Raw genomic sequence first — 26,931 nt, forward strand, 5'->3', positions numbered from 1 at the left:
AAGGCAATCCTCATGTTTTCTTCCCCCTCAGCATTAGGGAGATTGATGAGAATGGAATGGTAGAGATGAGACCTGGGTCAAACAGAACCTGTTCAAAAAAAGAAAACCCAAAAGTTCCCATCAAGGCTCATCTTCCTGCTGAAGCAGGTACAAGGAACCCCTGTCTTTTACATCTTTTACTGGGCAGGTGATATATCTGGCATAATGGCACTATTTAATCTACTTGCTACCAGTGCTCTACTTATTTATCAACTACTTTGCATCAATGTCTGTGGAAGACAGGTTTGCAAGGGTGCCAGGGCTCCAACAGAAACATTAAATAGCAATGTGGAACAATGGTATTTGAACTGTCACCAGGTGGCAGCACATGATTTGTTGCCAGGAGAATGATACAGAAAAGGCTTTGGGCCAAGGGGACTGGGCGATGGTGACTTCTTTTCTCCCTTTAGAGATCCTGTGAGCTATTAATCTTCCTAAAACAGTGTCCTGTAAAGGCTACTCTCCTGCTAAAGAACCTCTTATAATTCTCACAGCATACAAAAGAAAGGACAAGTTTGGCATTTAAGCTGAACCCACATTTAACCTCTTCTCTCTCCATTCTATCTCTTACCACACATCTTTCTTAAACTTTGCCACCAAAAATGCACACCACCTATACTCCAACTGTTCAAATCCCACTCATCTGTCAAGACCCTTTCAACAGGAGGCAAGTCTAAAGGTGGCAGAAAGGAGGTCTCTAACCCCAGGGAGTGTGGGTGCAGGAAGGCCATACTCCACTGTTTGCCTGCTCTTGCCCTGCAAGCTTCAATCTGCTCAGGCATGAGATCATCAAGGCTCATGCCTTGATGGCATGAGGTCCAGGCGTATGGAAAGCATGAGGAAATATGTGCCTGTTGAACAGCTGAATAGCATTCTTATTCCCTACCCTGTTTTCAAGCCAGCTCAAGTGTTAACCTCCTGGAAGAAGGCTTCATCAGATCGAATCTCTTAGTTTAGATGTATTGCTCGCTCAGCATTTATACCCATTGCTCTTAATATCTCAAGTCGCTGATAATTGTTTTTTTTTTTTTTTTAAATTTATTTATTTACTTATTTATTTTTGGCTGCATTGGGTCTTCGTTGCGCGCGCGAGGGTTTTCTCTAGTTGCAGCGAGCGGGGGCTACTCTTCGTTGTGGTGCAGAGGCTTCTCACTGCGGTGGCTTCTCTTGTTATGGAGCACAGGCTCTAAGCACGTGGGCTTCAGTAGTTGTGGCTCGCGGGCTCTAGAGCGCAGGCTCAGTAGTTGTGGCGCACGGGCTTAGTTGCTCCGCGGCATGTGGGATCTTCCCGGACCAGGGCTCGAACCCGTATCCCCTGCATTGGCAGGCGGATCCCCAACCACTGCGCCACCAGGGAAGTCCCGCTGATAATTGTTTATTTCAGTTTTCCCTCCACACTATAGTGAAATCCTGTCCGACTCTGCGTTCATACGGCTTTTGCCTACTCAAGTCCTTATTCAGCTATATCTTCACCAAGCCAAAAGCCGCGACAGTAGAATCCATTTTCTGTTGCCTTTATCAATTACCAAGCGCTTATATGTTTGGCATTTTGGTTGGCCCATTTTGTGTTTACTGTCCCGCCCTCTGAGAGGCTCCTGGGCTCGGGTTTTCCCCAGGTGTATTCCCTCCTCCTTGGTTCCGCCCTTGGTTCCGCCTTTCCCGCACACTGCCTCTTCTGTTTTTACTTCTACTTCCTTCCTATTGGTTCCCTTCGTCCTCCAGAGTTGGCGCTTTGGGCTGATGATTGGCTTTTCTGAACGCCCATTGTGGCCACCCTCATACCACGTGGCCTTCCTAGTGCTAATTGGGCAATTCCACAAGCTCGTTTTTCCAGGATTAACGATTGATTGGCTGCTCTGAGGGAGGGCTTGAGAAGGGGGCGTGACCGTTGAAACCCCGCCCCTAGCTTCCCTGCCCGCCTGGGCAGGAGTTTCAGTCGCTCGCGGCCGGGCAGCCGAGGGCGCTTCCAGCTGCGCTGTTTGGCTCGCCGGCCGGATCATTCTCCTGGCCTCGCCGAACAGGCGGGGGGAGCGGCCCCGACTGCGGGGTCATGGCAGTAGCCTCCTCGTCCTCCGCCGCCGCTGGCCCAGCCGAGTCGCCGGCTTCTGCGCGAGGGAGCCCTACCGCCTCCGCAGGCTAAGAGCCGCTGCCGCCTCCGAGCTGTGAGGGCTACTATGCTCCCTCTTTGCCTCCGCCTCCCCCTCCCGCCCGCGCAGGCATCCCTCTGGCTGCTCAGTCCCGCCTCAGGTAACGCCAAGAGAGCGCGTGGGGCACTAACCCGGGGCACCCCGGCCCGCGTGCGCGGCTGCCACCCGCCTGGGCTTCGGAGCATTGGTGCTTCGGTCTTTTAGCACTGGCAAGACTCCTCGCTTCCCGGAGCCTTCTCTCAGCGGCTGGGGACACTCCTCGACCCCTTCCCCTACTCTTTTCACTTCCCTCAGGGTCCCGGGACGGCTCCTCCCCACCCCCCCCCCGCCCCGCGCCTTCTCCCTCCCCACCTTAGAGGCCCGGAACCCGTAGAAGTTCCTTCATATCTGGGACCTGGTCCCCGACTCCTCTCAGGCACTTTCCCCACTTCAGAGACGCAGGACTCCTTCATTCCCTTGGAGAACTCCCGTTTCTGAGACCTCCAGCTCCACCCTGTCAGCTCGCTCAGAGATCTGGACTCCTTCACTTTTCTCAAACGTAACACCCTCGAAAACACCCACTTCTACCCTCGAAAGATACTTCCCTCCCCTCAGACACTACTGGCTCCTTTTTTTCACTCCTCCCCTGTCATCCCTCCTCTCCGCATCTTTCCTTTTCCCTCCTCTGCCTTTTACCCTTCACTTTGAACACTCTGGACTAAGCCAGTATTCAGATTTAGCTAGAAGTGAAACCGGGTTTGTCGAATTTAAAAACCTTTCAATGTATCCCTCTGAAAAAAACTTTGCTAAATAATTTGGACTTTATTCTGTAGGTATCGGGAGCCATTGAAGCTTTTAAGCAGGAGTTTGGTATGGTTGATTATCTCTGGTGAAAATATGGAGGAAGAATTCAAAGTGAAGAGCGTGGAGGCAGAAAGCCTAGGTAGGCAGGAAAGTAGTGTGCTAATCCAGGTCAGAGGGGAATAGTGGTAGGAAAATGAAGAGAATGGCATGCAGTTCCATGAGGTTTCAAAATAGAGTTGAGAGAATTAGGGGATTTCTAACTTGGCTGATGGGATGGATTGGTAGTGTTAATTGAAATAGGGAACATAAAGAAGCAACTTTGAGGGAAGGTAATGAATGTGGTTTTGGACAAGTTTAGTTTGAGGTGTTTTTCAGGTATCATTGTGGGTAGATGGAAATTTGGGTCTGAAAATTGGGAGAAAGTTTGGAACTGAATACATATATTTGATAGTCAACCAAGAGTATATGGGGGATATTTGAAGCCTTAGTATGGGATGGTAATACTGACAGAAGAGAAGAAAAGGGCTGTGGACCAGAAGGAATATCATTGTTTGAAGGGTAATAGACACTGAGAAAGAGAGGTTAAAACAGTGGGACAAGAATTAGAACAGAATGGCATTATGATAGAAGCCAAAGGAAGAAAGGGTTTTAAGAAGGGAGAGGGCGACCATCAGTGTATGATGTGGTGTATGACCAGTAGAATGAGAATTCGGAAGAAACCACTGAATTTAGTAATTAGGAGATCACTTGCTTTCTTTGAAAGACACTTTAGATAGCGTGATGGTAGGAGTGATGGCAGTAGTCAGATCGTGATGGATTGAGGAGCAAATGTGAGACAGTGAGTAAAATTACTCTTTCAACAACTGTGGTTGTGAAGGAGAGCTGATAGTAGTGAAACACCTTTGTTGAGGTTATGCTATATGCCAGGTATAAAGATGCGTTATAGATCACAACAGCCTTGTTTATGTATCAGTATCCCTCTTTTACGGTTGGGAAGGCTATAGGCAAGAATTTGAAAAAAGGTCTGTCTAGCTCTGAAACCTGTGTTCTTTCCACTATGGCACATGTGTGTTTTTCTTTTTAGTATGGTAGGTTGAGGGGAAATTTTATTTAGGAGATATGTTGGGCATTTCATTCTTTGACACCAAAAGGATAGACATCGAGATGGATAATAATGTGGTAGGAGGGAAAGAAGGTGAGAGAGTTTAAAAGATGGTTTTATTTTGTTGATGTGATCAGTTATCTGTGGAGACGTCAATTATCTTTGGAGACTGAAGGAACTATGGTGAGTTTCTGGCTTGAGTATTATGGCCATGGAAATCTTCAATGGAAAATGAAAGAGGAATGGATTAAGGATTCTTTTTTTAATTAATTAATTAATTTTTATTTTTGGCTGCATTGGGTCTTCATTGCTGCACGCAGGCTTTCTCTAGTTGCGGTGAGCGGGGGCTACTCTTCATTGCAGTGTGCAGGCTTCTCATTGTGGTGTCTTCTCGTTGCGGAGCACGGGCTCTAGGCGTGCAGGCTCAGTAGTTGTGGCTCGCAGGCTCAGTAGTTGTGGTGCACAGGCTTAGTTGCTCCGTGGCATGTGGGATTTTCCCGGACCAGGGCTCGAACCTGTGTCCCCTGCATTGGCAGGCGTATTCTTAACCACTGCGCCACCAGGGAGGGAAGTCCCTGGATTAAGGATTAAATAAAAAAGTTTGCTGACACATTTAAACCCAGTTAAAATTAGAAATATATATTTATAGTGGGGCCCAGGAGCATGCATTTGCCACTTCTCCAGCAGCCTAAGAGCAAGAGGGCAAAAAAATGATTGGGTTGATCCAGAATTGGAATTTACAAGAAAGAAAGGTAAAATGGAGAGTAACTTCACATTGCTAGTGATAGTGTGGGAGGTATGATGGTATGATGCACTTTGAGCGTCAGAGCTGGGGCTGTGAGAAATAAAACCTTCATTGGGGCTGGTGTACTTGGAGAATAAGGAGACAGTCAGAAATGTGGTTGAAGACTAGGTTTTGTAAGAAAAACAGAATGAGAAAGCTGAGAGTTCAGTATAAATATAGTTTCAAGGTAAAACAAAAAACAGTGTAGGGACTTCCCTGGTGGCGCAGTGGTTAAGAATCCGCCTACCAGTGCAGGGGACACGGGTTCGAGCCCTGGTCTGGGAAGATCCCACATGCTGCGGAGCAACTAAGCCTGTGTGCCACAACTACTGAGCCTGCTCTCTAGAACCTGTGAGCCACAACTACTGAAGCCTGCATGCCAAGAGCCCATGCTCTGCAACACGAGAAACCACCGCAGTGAGAAGACTGCGCACCACAATGGAGTAGCCCCCACTTGCTGCAACTAGAGAAAGCCCACACACAGCAACGAAGACCCAACGGAGCCAAAATGAATGAATGAATGAAAGAATGAATAAATAAATAAATAAATAAACTTAAAAAAAAAAACCCAGAGTGTAACTGTCTCAGTGCTGTTGAAGGGGAATAGAGGTATAGATTATTGAAGTAGTGGGAGGTTAAGGGGCTATAAAGGATATTGATATGTCATCAATATGGATGTCGTAGTTGCCCACTATGAAGCGGGAAATGGAACAGAGAAGATATTGGGTCCTATATGTGGGGCTGCTCAGAACTAAGGGACCCAGAATTGAGTTGGACGTTCCTTGGCACTTGTTCAAAAGCAGTACTAGGTGGTACAGATATTTGTGTGTGAATTAATGTCGAGATCCTCAAATACTTGATGCCGTGGATGTATGATGTATTATTCTCTCAAACAGATGTCTATTTGGGATGGTCTCAAACACAGATCTTTTGTGATTTGGAATATGATAGGCCTGTTTAGTTCTGTTTAAAACTGTATGTGCTGAGAAGCTAGACTAGGGAATCTCCAACCCAGTATCTCCAATGACATTTTGTACTTAACGTTATTTGTAAAAAGTAAATTACACATTTACATATTTTCATGTACTCATTCCCTGGCTTATTTAGAGTAGGAAGCTGAGTTGCTTTAATGATTTTTTCTCTATGTGAAAGTGTTTATATATATAATCTTCGTGTCGTACATTTCCTCTTTCTGCAAAATGAATGTTGTGTTGGAATTTGAAAAGGGCTTTTATGAGAATTTTGTCTCCTTCTGGTAAATGAAGCCCAAGTATTACATTGTATAGTGTGGGTGATGGTGAATGTTTTGGGCCAACAATGAGTATTATACTGTTTTCCAAGTCATCATATGGAGATGACTTCAATGTGGTCTCCCTGGTGTTATTTCTGCTGAGCACTCGGAGTGGTTGTTTCAGAGAAAGGCTTACTTGTGATAATTTTTAAATCTTACATTCCTGAAAATTTCAGAAAGGCAGTGTGATATAAGGAAAAAAATGCAAGTCCTAACTGTCATCAACCCTGTTATGATTAGCTATATGATTGTAGGCAAATTTTTTATCCTCTGAGCGTTAGTTTTTTTTAATTTAATTTTTGAATAGGTAATACATTCAAATGGTTAAATAAATAGTTGCATATTTATATATTTTATATAAACAGTGAAAGTCTCACTCCTATGCCTATTCCTCATCCACGCAGTTCCATGTCCCTTGCCCAACCACTTTTACTCGTTTCTTTACACTCTTTTAGACTTTCTTTAGGCAAACGCTTACAATTATGAATGTATTTTTCCTATTTTTCATGCAAAAGTTAGTCCATAATCCCCACTGTTCTGCACCTTCAACCCATTACCCCCAAAATGCTTTTTCACTTAATGTATCTTGGAGATCTTTCCAAATCGGTACATAGAGAGTTTCTGCTTTTTTTCAAAAAATCTGCACAGTATTTCATTGAATGAATGTATCATGATTTAACTAGTTCCTTATTGTTGTACATGTGTGTTGCTTCTGCTCTTTTGATATTATAAGCAATTCTGTAATGGAGACCCTTGAACATGTGTCATTTTACATGTGTGCAAGGATATTTGTGGGATCACTTTATAGAAAGTGGGATTTCTAAGTCAAAGGATATATGCATTTATAACTGAAATATGTTGCCAAATTGCTTCCCTTTGGGGTTGCTCCAAAATGTGCGTTGCCTGTTCCCTCACCAACATTAGCTGTATCATAGCTAATACTTACATGGTACTTACTGTGTACCAGATACTGTTCTAAGTGCTTTATATACATTACTTCATTTTATCTTAATAACATCCCTTTGAGGTAGGTACTGTTATTATCTCCGTTTTTCAGATTAATAATTTGAGGAATAGAGACTTTAAGTGATTTGCCCAAATCACAGTTACTGTGGCAGAAATTCAAACCAAGTATTCTGGCTTCAGGATTGGTGTTACTAAGATTATGTTTTACTGTTATCAAACTTGAATTTTTGCCAGTCTGATAGAGAAAAATGATACCTCAGAGTAGTTTTAAGTTTTAAAATATTACGTTAAGATTAAGGATCTTTTTATATTGTTTGATCACTCATGTTTCCTTTTCTGTAAACTACGTGTTTAAATTCTTTACCTGTTTTTCTTTTGAGTCATAGGTCTCTTTCCTATTGATTTCTAAGTTTCTCTCTCTTTTTATATATGATATAAATATACATATTTATGTATTGATATATATGTATTTATATATGTATATATATCATATATACATGTGATAAGATAAATTTTTTATGTCTGGGGTATGTATTGCAAATATTTTCCTTTGACATTTGTCTTCTGACTTCTTTTATTCCCATGCAGAACTTTTAGATTTTTATGTAGACAGACTTATCAATCTTGTCTTCTATGGCTTTTGGATTTTGAGTCATAGTTAGAAAGACCTTCTTCATCTCAATCATTAGTTTTTTAATCTATCCAGTGGGAACAAGAAAATAGAATTATTGTGAAGGTCAAAGTGCTTTGTGAACTGTAAACTGTAAATCATTATACAGATGAAATGTGTTACTTATTAATTTGTCTTCTGAACAAATTGTATAGAGGTTGTCATCTCTTCTCCTGCATTAAATGGAATAGGATGACAAATTTTTGTTTTCTGCAGTGTGGGAAACTAGGGTGGTATTGATCTTGTGGTCAGTGTTTTTCTTGGACAGTTTGCATGGGATCTTTTTCAAAAGTAGGCACAGTGGAAATCCTGAAGTATTTTTACATACTTTAGTCTTTGTTGTTCTTTGTATTAGGTATAATTGGAATCTGACTAAAACTTCTCAAAAATTGTTTTGCTTTCACATTAGCTATGGTTGACAAATTTGCACATTATTTACTTTGGGTATTGTATTCCTACTGATCGGTAGGAATTTGTAATTTGGGAGGACCCCTCACTTTTGTGTGTGTGTGTAAGATTATTAAATTAATGCATGTTCATTAAGGAGGAATTGGGGAATAGAGATGATTTTAAATTATTCAAATCTCCCCAAGATTCAAAGAGTTAATAGCCAATGTTAACATTTTGGACTCTCAGGATTCTTTTTGTGTATGTGTCATTACCAACTCTCTAGGGTTTGGCATAGTGCCTGGCCCTTAGTAGGTGCTAAATAAATATTTGTTGACTGAGTGAATGAAAGAATGAATATGTTTTTACACAGGAAGTATGGAATCTCAATGTCTTATTTATTTTCATTTTTTTATCCACTGTAGATTTTGATTCATATAGTAGTATTAAAATTTGTATGCCATAATTCACTTGGAGGTGAGTAAGTTCAAGTCTAACCCTCACAGAGCTCAGAGTCCAGTGAAAGAGACAGATAAGCAACAATTAAAATACTGTGTGATAACTATAATAACAGAGCTTTGTGGAAGGCATTATCAAAACACAGAAAAAAGAGATTGAGGGGTCAGAGAACACTTCCCATATGAGATGATCACTGGAGAGCCATGTAGAAGAGGTCAAGAAGAACATGCCAGGGAGAAGGAATATTCCTTCTAGGTATTGAACTATGAGCAGGACTCTACAAGTAGTTCTCTATGTTTGGAGCAGATTGTGTCTGTGGATAGAGGAATAGAGATAGATGAGGCTGGAGATGTGGGCAGGAGCCAGATAAGAAAGAGCCTTTGTATAACACATGAAAAGTTCTCAAAAGTTTACTTATTTTGAAGAATAGATTGGGAGAGGTGTGAGAGTGAAGGTAGGAAGACCAAGAAGACGTTAATTAAGCACAACAGCTGGAATGAGATGAACATCACTTAAGCCAAGTTAGGAGGGGAAAGCTACGCTTGAAAGGAGGGTTAAGTCTGAGGGATAATGATTAGGCCAGTTTTAGTAGAGCAAAGTCTTTGAATGCCAAGCTAAGGAATTTTATATGCAACAAATGTCATTGAATTTTTTTTTAATTTTTAAATTTTTATTTTTGGCTGCATTGGGTTTTCGTTGCTGCATATGGGCTTTCTCTAGTTGCGGCGAGCGGGGCCGACTCTTCATTGTGGTGCGCGGGCTTCTCATTGTGGTGGCTTCCCTTGTTGCGGAGCACGGGCTCCAGGCGCACGGGCTTCAGTAGTTGTGGCACGCGGGCTCAGTAGTTGTGGTGCATGGGCTTAGTTGCTCCGCAGCATGTGGGATCTCCCCAGATCAGGGATTGAGCCCGTGTCTCCTGCATTGGCAGGCGGATTCTTAATCATTGTGCCACCAGGGAAGCTGCCATTGAATTTTTTTTAACTGTCATGTGTGTTATGTGAACTGTTACAGGTTGCAGTTTGCTTCCTTCCCACTAGTCTCAAATGATGTTGAAATCTTTCATGCTTATGAAATAGTAGAGATATTATCAAAGACAATTGTATTTAAACAGAAGTGAAATTTCAGACTGGAATATGACCCTTTATTTGAAAAGTATATATGTGTATATATATTAAAGAACTATGAAAATAGGCATTGTTTGAAAATACCTTTTACAATAGTTATGTACTCTTTCCTTTGGATTCTTAAGACCAGATAACTCTCTGGCATGGTAAGGCTCTGGTCTTGTTGAAGCTTTACAAAAAGTATAAGGAAATCACATTAAAAGTCCTCTTAAAGCTCCATAGTTACATTAGAGAATACATTTTTAACTGGAATTGGAATTTTTTTCCTGAATTTAAATCAGAAAGAAAACATTTTAAGGAAGCAAACCCCTTCCAGAAAGTTAAAGAAATGCCAGGGAGTATGCTGTAGTTAATATGAATTTGGTCGAATTACTACAGCTCAGCTTTTGTATTTGTATTTCTGTATATTAATAATTAAATGCTTTAAGAGACTCATGTTCATTATACATTGATTGTGAAATTATGTTCAGTTTGCTATATTTATTGTCAATATAACATTACAGAAAGTTTAGAATAAGAGTAAAGAATAAGTCATAAATTTTCTACCCAAAATAACATTATCACTTTGGTATAATTCCTTTATTTTTTTCCAGTGCATACTTTTATATAATTATCATCATTGATTATTCAATTTTTGTATTTTTGCCCCTCCCTCTTCCCACTTAACATATAAATTTCATCTCATGTAGTCTAAGCTATTGTAGTGGGAGGGATGAAAGGGTGATTTTTAGTTGTTCTAAGCTTTTAATCTTCATTTTTTAAACAAAAGTAATGCAAGATCATTGTAAAAAAACTGAACAGAAATGTATTCCATAAAAAAATGAGTCTTGGGACTTCCCTGGTGGCACAGTGGTTAAGAATCCACCTGCCAATGCAGGGGACATGGGTTTGAGCCCTGGTCCGGAAAGATCCCACATGCTGGGGAGCAACTAAGCCCATGCGCCACAACTACTGAGCCTGTGCTCTAGAGCCGGCGAACTACAACTACTGAGCCCACATGCCACAACTACTGAAGCCCGCGTGCCTAGAGCCTGTGCTCCACAACAAGAGAAGCCACTGCAATGAGAAGCCCACGCACTGCAAGGAAGAGTAGCCCCCGCTTGCTGCAACTGGAGAAAACCCGCATGCAGCAATGAAGACCCAACACAGCCAAAAATAAATTAAAAAAAAAAAAAAGTCTTTCTTATAATCACCTCTTCCACCAAGATAAAGTTTAATATATGCATTCCTTTAAATTGTTTTTTTAGATATATACTGTTTACTATTATATTAAAAAATAAAAATAAGATTGCACTATACATTCTATTTTGCTAATAGTGACACTGTCAAGTGACGATACCAATATCTTGGTATCGTCACTTGACAGTGAAACTTGGACATCTCTCCATGTTAGTATATATAGAATTTACCTCATTCTTTTAATGACTATATAATACATTATTTGGATGTACTCCAGTTTATTTAACCTACCCTATTGATGGACATTTGGATTGTCTCCAGTTTTTTTTCTGTTACTGACAACATGTAAGTTAATACATTCTTGTACATTTATCTTATGTATGCTTATAGTAACTCACTTTTAATGGCTATAAAATATTCCCTTTAGTGGAAATAATACATTTGAGAGAGAAATAAGGTTGAAAAATATTTTTTGGTGAATATTTTTTGACAATACTTCATGTTATTAATTTTGTTTAGCCTTTTATCAGATTCCTCCTTTGACCTTTGTAATGTAAACTATAGAAGAGCCTGCCCTAACCCCAGGAATCTAACTTTCTTTTTCTCTTGATTGCTTTCTTTCCCAGCCTCTGAAATAGACTTCTAACCACTTTATCAGAAGAGGTGAGTTGCCTATTTGACCTAGGTGGTCTTCTTAAAATCAAATAGGAAAATTTATCAAAATAAAGATTATCCTGGAAATTTATTTATCTATCTATTTTTTTTCACACACACACACTGTATTTTATTTTTACAAGAGATAAATAGACTGACACCAAGCATTGTACATGGATGACCACAACAAAAGCAACAATGATTGCAATTACCAAACATGAAACACACTCATACTATGTCATAATATTGACATTCAGTCCAGTAATCCTCCACTCTAACAGCTCCTTTACTTTGCAGTGAAAATTGATTTGTATATTCTTTGCCTCTGAGTCCTTGTGGGATTTTTTTTTTTTAAATTCAGACAGAAAGTCACAAAAATTATACTCATCCTCATCAGTTCACTCAGTCCCATGTAATTAATTTTTTTTTTTTTTTTAAAACGTGTATACTTTTTTTTTTTTTAGCACCTTTAATTATTATTAATTAATTAATTTATTTTTTTGGCTGTGTTGGGTCTTCGTTTCTGTGCGAGGGCTTCCTCCAGCCGCGGCAAGCGGGGGCCACTCTTCACTGCGGTGCGCAGGCCTCTCACTATCGCGGCCTCTCTTGTTGCGGAGCACAGGCTCCAGACGCGCAGGCTCAGTAATTGTGGCTCACGGGCCCAGTCGCTCCGCGGCATGTGGGATCCTCCCAGACCAGGGCTCGAACCCGTGTCCCCTGCATTAGCAGGCAGATTCTCAACCACTGCGCCACCAGGGAAGCCCTAATTTTTTTTTTTATCTTGATCTTTTGTTAGCACTTTTATGAGTTCATCAGTTTTTCATTGGAGTTCTGAAAATGCTTATTCATTCAGCTCAGCAGTACAGTTAGTTACCAGAAACCTGTACTTGTCAGAGTCTTTTCCATGAATTTCTTGAAGATGAAACCCTTTTATAGGAACATATTTGCAAAAGCATCAGAGTACACCCAGAACTGTCTGTAAATGACAAAAGACTTAAAAATGACCACAGTTAAAGATTTGATGAAAGTTCATAATAATGCAGTTGACAAGAAAATTAGTTATTTCTGAGATATACATTTTAAAGTAATAACTAGGATTATTACTTATAACATTATACCAGAACATATAAGATTTTTAGAAATTTCATGTAATGTCTGAAACACTTATATTAACATATTTCCATACATATTTCCATACAAATACAAATATAAGATTTTTAGAAATTTCATGTAATGTCTGAAACATTTATAGTAACATGTTTCCATACAAATAACCCAATGAAAGTTTAGTATTAGTTGTTCTGTTTGTTTGTTTTTTTATATTGCAGGTTCTTATTAGGCATCAATTTTATACACATCAGTGTATACATGTCAATCCCAATAGCCCAATTCAGCACACCACCATCCCCACCCCACCGCAGTTTTCCCCCTTGGTGTCCATATGTCCGTTCTCTACATCTGTGTCTCAACTTCTGCCCTGCAAACCGGCTCATCTGTACCATTTTTCTAGGTTCCACATACATGTGTTAATATACGATATTTGTTTTTCTCTTTCTGACTTACTTCACTCTGTATGACAGTCTCTAGATCCAGCCACTTCTCAACAAATGACTCAATTTCGTTCCTTTTTATGGCTGAGTAATATTCCATTGTATATATGTACCACAACTTCTTTATCCATTCGTCTGTTGATGGGCATTTAGGTTGCTTCCATGACCTGGCTATTGTAAATAGTGCTGCAATGAACATTTGGGTGCATGTGTCTTTTTGAATTACGGTTTTCTCTGGGTATATGCCCAGTAGTGGGATTGCTATCTATTTATTTTATTTATTTATTTTTGGCTGCGTTGGGTCTTCGTTGCTGTGTGTGGGCATTCTCTAGTTGTGGCAAATGGGGGCTACTCTTTGTTGAGGTGTGTGGGCTTCTCATTGCGGTGGCTTCTCTTGCTGTGGCGCACAGGCTCTAGGAACGCGGGCTTCAGTACTTGCGGCCCGCGGGCTCTAGAGTGCAGGCTCAGTAGTTGTGGCACACGGGCTTAGTTGTTCCGTGGCATGTGGGATCTTCCCGGACCAGGGATCGAACCCGTGTCCCCTGCCTTGGCAGGTGGATTCTTAACCACTGGACCACTAGGGAAGTCCTATCCTGGAAATTCATAATCCTCTTAGTACTTTAGCATCTCAGCTTATTTGAATGGGTCTAATATCAATCGGTTGATCTTGTGTCAAGCTTCATGTTCCAGCATAAAAAGTTTTAGATACATTTAGTGTACTTAGAAGATCAGAAGCTATGTTTTTTATATCCAGATTATGGGAAATAATAATCCTACTCAGTTCTGTCCTAGTTAGATCATATATGTAATATTGTGTACATTTTTTTGCTATTGTGTTTTAGAGGAGCTTTGACAGTTTGGAGGGCAATTAAGGCTAAACTTTAAAGAAGATAACCAGGGAGCTCTTGATGCCATGTTTCATGGGAAACTTGAAAGACTTGTGTATATTTGCCCTGGAGAAAACTTGGTAACTGAAAAGGTATCATAAAGAAGAAAACCAGACTTAATTTGTTATATACTTGCAGCATCCAGAACTAGGATTAAGGTTGGGCTGGGGAAGAGAGAGGAAAGGGAACTCATTTTTATTGAATGCTTACTGTGTGTTATGCACCCTGCCTTTTGCTTCATTTATGCATTTTTATCCTTTAATTCTTTAGTGTGTTGTCATTAATTCTCATTATAACTCAGTGAGATACAGTTAATATTTACCTCTATTTTATAAATGAGGGGAGAAGTTAAGTAACATGCCCAAGGTGATTCAGCTACTTAGCTAGAATCAGAATTTTTTAAACTTGTCTTGTTTAATTTATTTTGGTCACATACGTATGTTTTAAATAATATGTAACAGTGTTATTTTAGAAAATTTTTTTTTTCTGCTCTCATTTCATGAAATTTTATCTGTCTTTACATGCTTTTTCAATCTCAGTATCTTTGCCATCACTAGATCTTTTCTGAATTATCTAGCACAGTTTGCCATGGTATATCATCTGCTCTTCCCTCTAAGCTCTTTTATTTTTTTATTGTAGCAAGTTTTTTTTTTTTAGTAGATCTTGAGATTTTTAACTTAATTGTGATGCTATTTATTTATTTATGGCTACGTTGGGTCTTCATTGCTGTGCGTGGGCTTTCTCTAGTTGTCGCAAGTGGGGGCTACTCTTCATTGCAGTGCACGGGCTTGTCATTGCTGGGGCTTATCTTGTTGCGGGTCATGGGCTCTAGGCGTGCGGGCTTCAGTAGATGTGGCACGAGGGCTTCAGTAGTTGTGGCAGGTGGGCTCCAGTAGTTGTGGCTCACGGGCTCTAGAGCGCAGGCTTAATAGTTGTGGTGCATGGGCTTTGTTGCTCCGTGGCATGTGGGATCTTCCTGGACCAGGGATCGAACCCGTGTCCTCTGCATTGGCAGGTGGATTCTTAACCACTGTGCCACCAGGGAAGTCCTCTAAGCTGTTTCAGAAAGAGTATTTTTTGAATATGTATATGCTACTTATTAGAAATTTTATTCCAAGCAACAAGTACTCATTCACACAACATAAGACCATTTGGTTTTTTCATTTCTGTCGTTGGTGTTTGTGAGCTCTATGCTGTATTCGTTTGCTGGATTCTTTTTTTAAAATTAATTAATTAATTAATTTTTTGGATGCATTGGGTCTTCGTTGCTGCATGCGGGCTTTCTCTAGTTGTGGTGAGCGGGGGCTACAATTCGTTGCTGTGCGCGGGCTTCTCATTGCAGTGGCTTCTCTTGTTGAGGAGCACGGGCTCTAGGTGTGTGGACTTCAGTAGCTGTGGCACATGGGCTCAGTAGTTGTGGCTCATGGGCTCTAGAGCGCAGGCTCAGTAGTTGTGGCACACGGGCTTAGTTGCTCCGTGGCATGTGGGATCTTCCCGGACCAGGGCTCGAACCCGTGTCCCCTGCATTGGTAGGTGGATTCTTAACCACTGCGCCACCAGGGAAGCCCTGGATTCTTTTTTTTTAACCTCTTTCTTGGAGTTATAATTGCTTTACAATGGTGTGTTAGTTTCTGCTTTATAACAAAGTGAATCAGCTATACATATACATATATCCCCATATCTCTTCCCTCTTGCGTCTCCCTCCCTCCCACCCTCCCTATCCCACCCCTGTAAGTGGTCACAAAGCCCCAAGCTGATCTCCCTGTGCTATGTGGCTGCTTCCCACTAGCTATCGGTTTTACATTTGGTAGTGTATATATGTCCATGCCACTCTCTTACTTTGTCCCATCTTACCCTTCCCCCTCCCCGTGTCCTCAAGTCCATTCTCTGGTAGGTCTGCATCTTTATTCCTGTCCTGCCCCTAGGTTTTTCATGACCATTGTTTTTTTTTTTTTAGATTCCATATATATGTGTTAGCATATGGTATTTGATTTTCTCTTTCTGACTTACTTCACTCTGTATGACAGACTCTAGGTCCATCCACCTCACTACAAATAACTCAATTTCGTTTCTTTTTATGGCTGAGTAGTATTCCATTGTATATATGTGCCACATCTTCTTTATCCATTCATCTGTCGATGTTCACTTAGGTTGCTTCCATGTCCTGGCTATTGTAAGTAGAGCTGCAATGAACACTGTGGTACATGACTCTTTTTGAATTATGGTTTTCTCAGGGTATATGCCCAGTAGTGGGATTGCTGGGTCGTATGGTAGTTCTGTTTTTAGTTTTTCAAGGATCCTCCATACTGTGCTCCATAGTGGCTGTATCAATTTACATTCCCACCAACAGTGTAAGAGGGTGCCCTTTTCTCCACACCCTCTCCAGCCTTTATTGTTTGTAGATTTTTTGATGATGGCCATTCTTACTGGTGTGAGATGATATCTCATTGTAGTTTTTTTTTTTTAAACTTTTTTTTAAAATTAATTAATTAATTAATTTATTTTTGGCTGTGTTGGGTCTTCGTTTCTGTGCCAGGGCTTTCTCTAGTTGCGGCGAGCGGGGGCCACTCTTCATCGCAGCGCACGGGCCTCTCACTATTGCGGCCTCTCTTGTTGCGGAGCACAGGCTTCAGACGCGCAGGCTCAGTAATTGTGGCTCATGGGCCCAGTTGTTCTGTGGCATGTGGGATCTTCCCAGACCAGGGCTCGAACCTGTGTCCCCTGCATTGGCAGGCGGATTCTCAACCACTGCACCACCAGGGAAGCCCCTCATTGTAGTTTTAATTTGCATTTCTCTAATGATTAATGATGTTGAGCATTTTTTCATGTGTTTGTTGGTAATCTGTATATCTTCTTTGGAGAAATGTCTATTTAGGTCTTCTGCCCATTTTTGGATTGGGTTGTTTGTTCTTTTGATATTGAGCTGCATGAGCTGCCTGTAAATTTTGGAGATCAGTCCTTTGTCAATTGCTTCATTTGCAAATATTTTCTCCCATTCTGAGGGTTGTCTTTTTGTCTTGTTTATGGTTTCCTTTGCTGTGCAAAAGCTTTTAAGTTTCATTAGGTCCCATTTGTTTATTTTTGTTTTTATTTCCATTTCTCTAGGAGGTGGGTGAAAAAGGATCTTGCTGTGATTTATGTCATAGAGTGTTCTGCCTATGTTTTCCTCTGAGAGTTTGATAGTGTCTGGACTTACATTTAGGTCTTTAATCCATTTTGAGTTTATTTTTGTGTATGGTGTTAGGGAGTGTTCTAATTTCATTCTTTTACATGTAGCTGTCCAGTTTTCGCAGCGCCACTTATTGAAGAGGCTGTCTTTTCTCCACTGTATATTCTTGCCTCCTTTATCAAAAATAAGGTGACCATATGTGCATGGGTTTATCTCTGGGCTTTCTATCCTGTTCATTGATCTGTATTTCTGTTTTTGTGCCAGTACCATACTGTCTTGATTACTGTAGCTTTGTAGTATAGTCTGAAGGCCGGAAGCCTCATTCCTCCAGCTCCATTTTTCTTTCTCAAGATTGCTTTGGCTATTCGGGGTCTTTTGTGTTTCCATACAAATTGTGAAATTTTTTGTTCTAGTTCTGTGAAAAATGCCAGTGGTAGTTTGATAGGGATTGCATTGAATCTGTAGATTGCTTTGGGTAGTAGAGTCATAGAGTCATTTTCACAATGTTGATTCTTCCAATCCAAGAACATGCTATATCTCTCCATCTGTTTGTATCATCTTTAATTTCTTTCATCAGTGTCTTATAATTTTCTGCATACAGGTCTTTTGTCTCCTTAGGTAGGTTTATTCCTAGATATTTTATTCTTTTTGTTGCAATAGTAAATGGGAGTGTTTTCTTAATTTCACTTTCAGATTTTTCATCATTAGTGTATAGGAATGCAAGAGATTTCTGTGCATTAATTTTGTATCCTGCTACTTTACCAAATTCATTGATTAGCTCTAGTAGTTTTCTGGTAGCATCCTTAGGATTCTCTATGTATAGTATCATGTCATCTGCAAACAGTGACAGCTTTACTTCTTCTTTTCCAATTTGGATTCCTTTTCTTTTTCTTCTCTGATTGCTGTGGCTAACACTTCCAAAACTATGTTGAATAATTGTGGTGAGAGTGGGCAACCTTGTCTTGTTCCTGATCTTAGTGGAAATGGTTTCAGTTTTTCAGGATTCTTTTTTTTAATTGACAAAAAGTTTATCATCGTTTGTTTCTGAAGCCTTTTTTGTTATTATTATGAGAAAAATGTAACAAACACCCATTTACCCATATAACAATTGTATATAACAATTAACATTTTGTAAAATTTACTACATCTTTTTTTTCTGATATATTTTAACACAAGTACAGACATGATATTTCACTTCTGTTTCTGTGTGCATCTCCAAAAGTAAGTCGTATACAATCTTAATACCGTTTTCACACTTAAATTAATAGAACTTTCTATTATCAGCTAATAGTAGTCCTTATTAAAATTTCCCCAGCTCTCTTTTATAACTAGTTTGTTCAAATCAAGATCCAATAAAGTATCATTTTTGTAATTAGTTGTTAAAATTCTTAATTCTCCTTCAGAGTCAGAATTTGAATATAGTACTGTGCTTTCTCTATGCTTTCCTTTCCTTGGAAAGAAGAAGCTTTGTAACGATCAGGTCTTTTCAATAATAGAACAGGCATGGAGGAATTAGTGAGCTCTTTGTTTGTGGTGTTGTTTCAGTAGTCTGAGTTAACTCTGGCCTCTGTAGTGTCCAATCCAGTGGACACTTTTCTTCATATTATTTGGTGGATTTGTGACATCTGATATGTTTGTCGTTCCCACCTTTTTTTAAAAAATAAATTTATTTATTTATTATTGGCTGCATTTGGTCTTAATTGCTGTGTGCAGGATTTTCTCTAGTTGTGGCGAGTTGGGGGCTACTCTTTGTTGTGGTGCATGGGCTTCCAACTGTGGTGGCTTCCCTTGTTGCGGAGCACGGGCTCTAGGCACACGGGCTTCAGTAGCTGTGGCTTGCGGGCTCTAGAGTGCAGGCTCAGTAGTTGTGGCTCACAGGCTTAGCTGCTCCGCGGCATGTGGGATCTTCCCGGACCAGGGTTTGAACCCGTGTCCCCTGCATTGGCAGGTGGATCCTTAACCACTGCACCACCAGGGAAGCCTTGTCTTTCCCACTTTTGACCTGTGTGACTTACTTCCTCTTGGTTTTATTCTTACCTGTATTGTTTCTTTTTGTCTTTTATATGTTGATGTTCCCTTGGCCTCTTTTTTTTTTTTTTAAATAAATAAATAATTTGGCTGCACTGCGTCTTCGTTGCTGCATGCAGGCTTTCTCTAGTTGTGGCACGTGGGCCCTAGGGAGCACAGGCTTCAGTAGTTGCAGCACATGGGCTCAGTAGTTTAGGCGTGTGGGCTCTAGGGCTCGCAGGCTTCAGTACTTGTGGCATGTGGGCTCAGTAGTTGTGGCTCACACTCTAGAGCACAGGCTCAGTAGTCGTGGCGCATGAGCTTAGTTACTCCGCGGTGTGTGGGATCTTCCTGGACCAGGGATCGAACCTGTGTCCCCTGCATTGGCAGGTCGATTCTTAACCACTGCACCACCAGGGAAGTCTGCATGTATCTTTCTGAATTAGAGTTTTGTCTGCATATATGCCAAGCAGTGGGATTGCTGGATCATATGGCAACTTTATTTTTAGTTTTTAAAGGAACCTACATACTGTTTTCCATAGTGGCTGCACCAATTTACATTCCCATCAACAGTGTAGGAGGGTTCCCTTTTATCCACACCCTCTTCATCACTTTTTATTTGTAGACTTTTTAATCATGGCCATTCTGACCAGTGTTTTGCATTTCTCTAATAATTAACAGTGTTGAGCACCTTTTCATTTGCCCATTGGCCATCTGTATGTCTTCTTTGGAGAAATGTCTATTTAAGTCTTCTGCCCATTTTTTTTTTTTTTAATAAATTTATTTATTTATTTTTGGGTGTGTTGGGTCTTCGTGTCTGTGTGAGGGCTTTCTCTAGTTGCGGCGAGCGGGGGCCACTCTTCATTGCGGTGCGCGGGCCTCTCTTGTTGCGGAGCACAGCCTCCAGACGCACAGGCTCAGTAGTTGTGGCTCACAGGCCTAGTTGCTCCGCGGCATGTGGGATCTTCCCAGACAAGGGCTTGAACCCGTGTCCCCTGCATTGGCAGGCAGATTCTCAACCACTGCGCCACCAGGGAAGCCCTTCTGCCCATTTTTTGATTGGGTTGTTTTTTTTGTTATTGAGTTGTATGAGCTGTTTGTATATTTTGGAACTTAAGCCCTCATTGGTCGCATCGTGTGCAGATATTTTCTCCCAATCTGTAGGTTGTCTTTTCATTTTGTTTATAGTTTCCTTTTGCTGTGCAAAAGCTTGTAAGTTTGATTAAGTCCCATTTGTTTATTTTCGCTTTTATTTCTATTGCCTTGGGAGACTGACCTAAGAAAATAGTGGTACAATTTATGTCAGAGAATGTTTTGCCTATGTTCTCTTCTAGGAGGTTTATGGTGTCATGGCTTATATTTAAGTCTTTAAACCATTTTGAGTTTATTTTTGTGTATGGTGTGAGAGAGTGTTCTAACTTCACTGATTTCTATGCAGCTGTCCAACTTTTCCTAACATCACTTGCTGAAGAGACTGTCTTTTCTCCATTGTATATTCTTGCCTCCTTTGTCAAAGATTAATTGACTGTAGGTGTGTGGGTTTATTTCTGGCCTTTCTATTCTGTTCCATTAATCATATGTCTGTTTTTGTGCCAGTACCACACTGTTTTGATTACTGTAGCTTTGTACTATTGTCTGAAGTCTGGGAGGGTTATGCCTCCTGCTTTGGTTTTTTTCCCTCAGGATTGCTTTGGCAATTCTGGGTCTTTTATGCTTCCATATAAATTTTAGGATTATTTGTTCTAGTTATGTGAAAAATGTCATGGGTAATGATAGGGATCACATTAAATCTGTAGGTTGCTTTGGGTTTTTCCTCACCTTTTAAAAATTTTTTATTTATTCTTTTTACTTTTCAATTTTTTTCACTGCACCACGAGGCTTGTGGATCTTAGTTCCCCAACCAGGGATTGATCCTGGGCCACGGCAGTGAAAGCCCCGAGTCCTAACCACTGCACCGCCAGGGAATTCCCATTTTGTTCACCTTTCTAAAGTCACTTCTTTGGGACTTCCCTGGTGGTCCAGCAGTTAAGACTCTGTGCTCCCAATGCAGGGGGCCTGGGTTCGATCCCTGGTCAGGGAACTAGATCCTGCATGCTGCAACTAAGCTGCAACTAAAAAAAAAAGATCCCACATGCCACAACTAAGACCCGGCACAGCCAAATAAATAAATATTAAAAAAAGAAAACAAACTTGTAATGCTCTGTACCTAGTGGGAACCCAATTAACATTTGATTTTTTAACAGAGGGGATTCTGGAATTGGCCAAAAGATTGGACTAGTTAACCTCTAAATGCCTTTTCAACTTTCAACCTAAGTTTCTGTTTTATGTCATGACCTAGGGCCTGGTGGATTGTAGTTACAACAGCATATAATATGCATATCCAAAAGAGATAATAACAGTTTTAAGAACTGGCTTTTGATCTGTCTGGCACTAATGTATGCCATTGTGTATACTCATGGCTAATTAAATAGGGGATGCCAGTTTTTATGTTAGATTGCTTTTGGTTTGAATGGAAACTGCAACTCATTATTTCACAACAGGATGGCAAGTTCAGCAGTGTTGCTTTTATTTTTAATTAGGCAGTCATCCTGAAATGTGTCTGTATTTGCTATGTTGGTCCATAGAAAGGACAGCAGCCGAGCAGACTGTGATGTAGATTTGCCATGTGGTTGGTCATGATATACAGCTAATGTACTTATCAGTATTCCTGTTCAGGAAAATGGCCAGTTTTCTGGGCTACATCTTACCCGTAATGAATCCTTATTTTATTTTGAATTCGAAAGGGGATTTTTATGATGATAGAAAGAAAACAAAGTATGATTAGGATATTAGGATATTATGTTTGCATTCTTTTTTTACTCTTTATACCCAGGGTATAAAAGTCCACTGAACTCTCAGAAATCCTTTTTACTCACTTGTGGGACTTCATTACCAACTCTGTACACACATGATTCCATATTTGGATGGATGTTGAAGATTATGGTTGCTGGCTGACACTTTGCCATATCCTGTTACCTGTTGGTTGATAGCTGTTCAGTGCGTTACAGGATTTTATTTGCATCTACGTTGTTGTGAAGTTTCATATGCTTCATTCCTGTGGAATGAAAGTGTAAGAAACAACTAATACTGTACATGAGAATGGAAAAGAAGGGCTGATTGGGGGTTGGCATATTTTTCCTGTCAGCTTGGCATCCATTCTTTAAATAGTCTGTTTAAACCAATGCTAATTTATTTATTTATTTAGTTTTTGGCTGCGTTGGGTCTTTGTTGCTGTGCGCGGGCATTCTCTAGTTGTGGCAAGTGGGGGCTACTCTTCGTTGCAGTGTGCGGGCTTCTCATTGCAGTGGCTTCTCTTGTTGTGGAGCACGGGCTCTAGGCGTGCGGGCTTCAGTAGTTGCAGCACTTGGGCTCTGTAGTTGTGGCTCGCGGGCTCTAGAGTGCAGGCTCAGTAGTTGTGGCGCACAGGCTTAGTTGCGGCATGTGGGATCTTCCTGGACCAGGGCTTGAACCCGTGTCCCCTGCATTGGCGGATGGATTCTTAACCACTGTGCCACCAGGGAAGCCCAATGCTAATTTTTTGATCTATAGAATGTGATGAAGAGACTAAAGGCTTTTGCTTCAGAGGCTGGTGGAGCTATCATCTGTATGCTCTTTAGTCTCTGTTGTTAAATTAGGGAGGAGAATAGTAGTAGCTTTGTACCTACCTAGTAAGCTGTAATTTTTCACAGAAATTTAGCTGTTTTTCTGGAGGAGACATGTCATAGTGGGAAGTATTTGGATTTGGAACTCTTGATTTGAATCCAGAGTCTGTCACTAGTTGTTTGAATTTGTTTGAGTTTAATCTCTCAGTGTTTTAATTTCTTTCTCTTTAAATTGGAGATGATAACACCTACCTTGCAGAATTGTCATAAAGGTTATCAAAAACGCAAAACCATTTGGTAGAATGCATGGCCTATGGTAAATGGTGGCTGCAGTTGTTATTATTTCCAGAAGCATTTCAGATGGGCATATGGTCTACTTGGGAGTCCTAAAAAAGTTTCTTGATTCTCTGGAAAATGATTTGTGGAATTCCTACTTTGAAAAGATAAAATATATAATATTGGTTATAGGATATTTAGTTCACTGACTTTTTTATTGATAGCTTTTCAAATTTCTCCAATCAAAGCTTTTAATTGTACTTTCTTTGGGAAAAATAAATCAATCCCAGTGTAAGAGAAAATTAGCCTTTGAAAAGACAAACCTTCCTATGCAGAAAAGAAAGGAAAAAAGTTTTGAACTTTCCAGTTTATAAATATTGAAATTGAGAACACAATTACCAAAAAATTATTTGTGTCCTTGTAAGCAACATAATTTTGGCATTTTTGAAAGACTACTGAAGGCTGTTTCCTGGTTTAAGAACAAAACTGATTAAGCTTTTCTGACACAGTGCTTCTTAACGGGGGCACTATTGGCATTTAGGGCAAGACAGTTCTTTGTTGTGCAGGACTGTTCTGTGCATTGTAGGACATTTAGCTTCCCTGGCCCCTGCCCACTAAAATGCCAGTAGTGCCCACCCCACACCCCCACCATTGTGACAATAGCTCCTCCCTGACAAGAACCTCCTTCCGCCTAAATCTTCACATGACCCTAATTGAGAACCACTGGGACTCTCGCTGGGATATTTTTAGGGAAGCAGCTCACAGTATCATCAGTTTCCATTTAGGAATTCCAAGTTTTTACAAGCTTAAAATTCTTGATCAACAATGTGTAGTCTCTTGAATCAAATAGCCTCTTTACAGTGAGAGTAATTGTAGTTGTTTTTTTGTTCCACCCAAAATGTATACTTTAAAGGGCACTATTTGTATCAAAAGGTAATATTCCATAAGTGAGACCAAGAGAGGTAATCCAGAGTCTGAAAACAGCATAAAATCTCACAAGTTTCAAAGAATGTATTGTCTGATTTTAAAATTAGTTATTTTCAGATTTAAAAAAAAGTAGGGTATGGTTTTAGAGTCTGTTCATACACACCTTTGCTGCCTCTTATGGCTAATTAAAATTTATCAGATTAAATTGAAAGCTATTTGTAACTTGGTTGGTTTCATTTAAAATGTGGTCATTCAGTATGCTGGCCAAGGGAGCAGAAGGCATGGTTTGGAAGTTTTCCCATGCTCAGCACTTTTCCAAAATGGATTAATAAAGTTCTTACTCCCATAAGGGGACTGTACTTTTTATCCCTCAACTGTCTAGTAATTAGTATTGCTTTAGCATATAATAGGGGCTCTACAACTAAATATCAGTGTTTGTCATGAGTGCTTTTATATTTTAAGTTTGTGGACTTGAATAAGTAAGGTTATCCAAAAATTCTCCCAATGCTTTTGAGTTTTTAGGCTAAGATATAAATATTCCTTGGACCAAAAACTATAGTCGAACTATTGCAGAATAGAAGTTTGAGAATCTTGAGACTTGGCTTGCACAGTGGGATGCTATTTATTTGCCAAATTGTTTTCAGTTTTTTTGGGCTGAGCATACTGCATGGCTGTTGTATTGGCAATAGACTTAAAAAAAAAGAAAACAACTGTTAGAATTCTTTTTTTATTAGGAAAATTAAATATAGAAAAGAGTACAATATAATACCACCCAGAATTAACAAATATTAATTAGTGAAAAAAATAACAAAATTAGCAAACATACCATTTTGTGTTTGTTATAGGTTCGTTTTTTAATAAAAGGAAACAAAACATTATTGTTATAGTTGAAGTCCCCTTTATTTCCCTTCCTTATCTCATTTTTCTTCTTTCCCACCAAGGCAACTACTACAATGAATTTAGTGGCTGGCTTTCTAGTTCATGCTTTTATCTTTTTTTATTTCTGGCTGCACCTTGCGGCATGTGGGATCTTAGTTCCCTGATGAGGGATCCAACCCGAGCCCCCTGCATTGGAAGCACGGAGTCTTTTTTTTTGATGTGTTATTTTATTTATTTATTTTTGGATGATCGGGTCTTCGGTGCTGCCCGTGGGCTTTCTCTAGTTGCGGTGAGCGGGGGCTACTCTTGGTTGTGGTGCACGGGGGCTACTCTTGGTTGTGGTGCATGGGCTTCTCATTGCAGTGGCTTCTCTTGTTGCGGAGCACGGGCTCTAGGCACGCGGGCTTTGGTAGTTGTGGCACGCGGGCTCTAGAGCGCAGGCTCAGTAGTTGTGGCTCACGGGCTTAGTTGCTCTGCGGCATGTGGGATCTTCCCAGACCAGGGCTTGAACCCGTGTCCCCTGAATTGGCAGGTGGATTCTTAACCACTGCGCCACCAGGGAAGCCCCAGAAGCACGGAGTCTTAACCACTGCACCGCCAGGGAAGTCCCCCTAGTTCATGCTTTTAGACATTTACTATAAATATATATCTTTATATAATAATCATAATAAGCAGCAGTACTTGAATGCTTACTATTTGCCAGGCACTGTTCATTTAATCAATACCCTATGGTGATTGTAAGCATTAAATGAGTTAATACATATAAAATGTTATAATGTAGGTACTAATTTATTTCCATTTTATAGATGGGGAACTGGAGATGCAGAGAGGTTCTGAAATAACTTGACCAGGTTCACATAGCTGCAAGTTACAGAGCAAGGATTTGAATCCAGATTTGTTCTGGAGGCTATACCTTTAATCAGTATGCTGTCCTGCCTCTCTGTATGTTATTGTATATGTTTAAAAAATACATTTTTTTATTAAAATGGTATCATCCTGTAGGATGGTCCTACAGTTTTTTTGGTAACTTCTTAAAAATTGCTTTGAATTCAGTTTTTTAAAAAAATTATTTATTTATTTAGGGCTGCATCGGCTCTTAGTTGCGGCACTCGGGATCTTTCGTTGTGGCTCACAGGCTTCTCTCTAGTTGTGGCGCACGAGCTCAGTAGCTGTGGCTCGCAGGCTCTAGAGCGCAGCAGGCTCAGTAGTTGTGGCGCACAGGCTTAGTTGCCCTGCGGCACGTGGGATCTTCCCGGACCAGGGCTCGAACCCGTGTCCCCTGCTTTGGCAGGCAGATTCTTAACTGCTGTGCCACCAGGGAAGCCCCACATCATCTTTTTTTAAAAATTTTTATTGGAGTATAATTGATTTACAGTGTTGTATTAGTTTCTGCTGTACAATAAAGTGAATCATTTATACATATACATATATCCACTCTTTTTTTAGATTCTTTTCCCATATAGGTCATTACAGAGTATTGAGTAGAGCTCCCTGTGCTATACAGTAGGTCCTTATTAGTTATCTGTTTTATATATAGTAGTGTGCCTATGTTAATCCAAATCTCCCAATTTATCCCTCTCCCTCTTTACACCTTGGTAACCATAAGGTTGTTTTCTACATCTGTGACTCTATTTCTGTTTTGTAGATAAGTTCATTTGTACCTTTTTTTAGATTCCACATTATACCACATTGTCTTTATCCATTCATTTGTTGATGGACACTTAGGCTGCTTCCATGTCTTGGCTGTTGTAAATAGTGCTGCAATGAACATTGGGGTGTATGTATCCTTTTTTTTTCTTTTTCAAATTTTATTGAAATGTAGTTGATTTACAATGTCATGTTAGTTTCAGGTATACAGCACAGTGATTCAGTTATACATATACATATATATATATATATATATATATATATATATATATATATATAGGTATATATTCTTTTTCAGATTCTTTTCCCTTATCGGTTATTAAAAGATATTGAGTATAGTTCCTTGTGCTATACAGTAGGTCC

General features: G+C 40.1%; 1 protein-coding gene across 4 annotated transcripts in view; it reads left to right on the forward strand.

The window, feature by feature from the left end:
- The first annotated feature begins 1,419 nt into the window (after nucleotides 1-1,419).
- The window catches only part of TESK2 (testis associated actin remodelling kinase 2), a 138,551-nt gene continuing 113,039 nt past the window's right edge, over nucleotides 1,420-26,931 (forward strand). For 3 of the 4 annotated variants that reach the window (XM_082455318.1, XM_082455319.1, XM_082455320.1), the window contains exon 1: nucleotides 1,420-2,286. The gene's annotated coding sequence lies outside the window, so the exon portion shown is untranslated. The remainder of the gene's footprint in view (nucleotides 2,287-26,931) is intronic. The other variant, XM_082455317.1, reaches the window with a different exon arrangement.

This window comes from Balaenoptera physalus (assembly GCF_965194825.1).
Source record: "Balaenoptera physalus genome assembly, chromosome: 1".
Classification (NCBI taxonomy): Eukaryota; Metazoa; Chordata; class Mammalia; order Artiodactyla; family Balaenopteridae; genus Balaenoptera; species Balaenoptera physalus.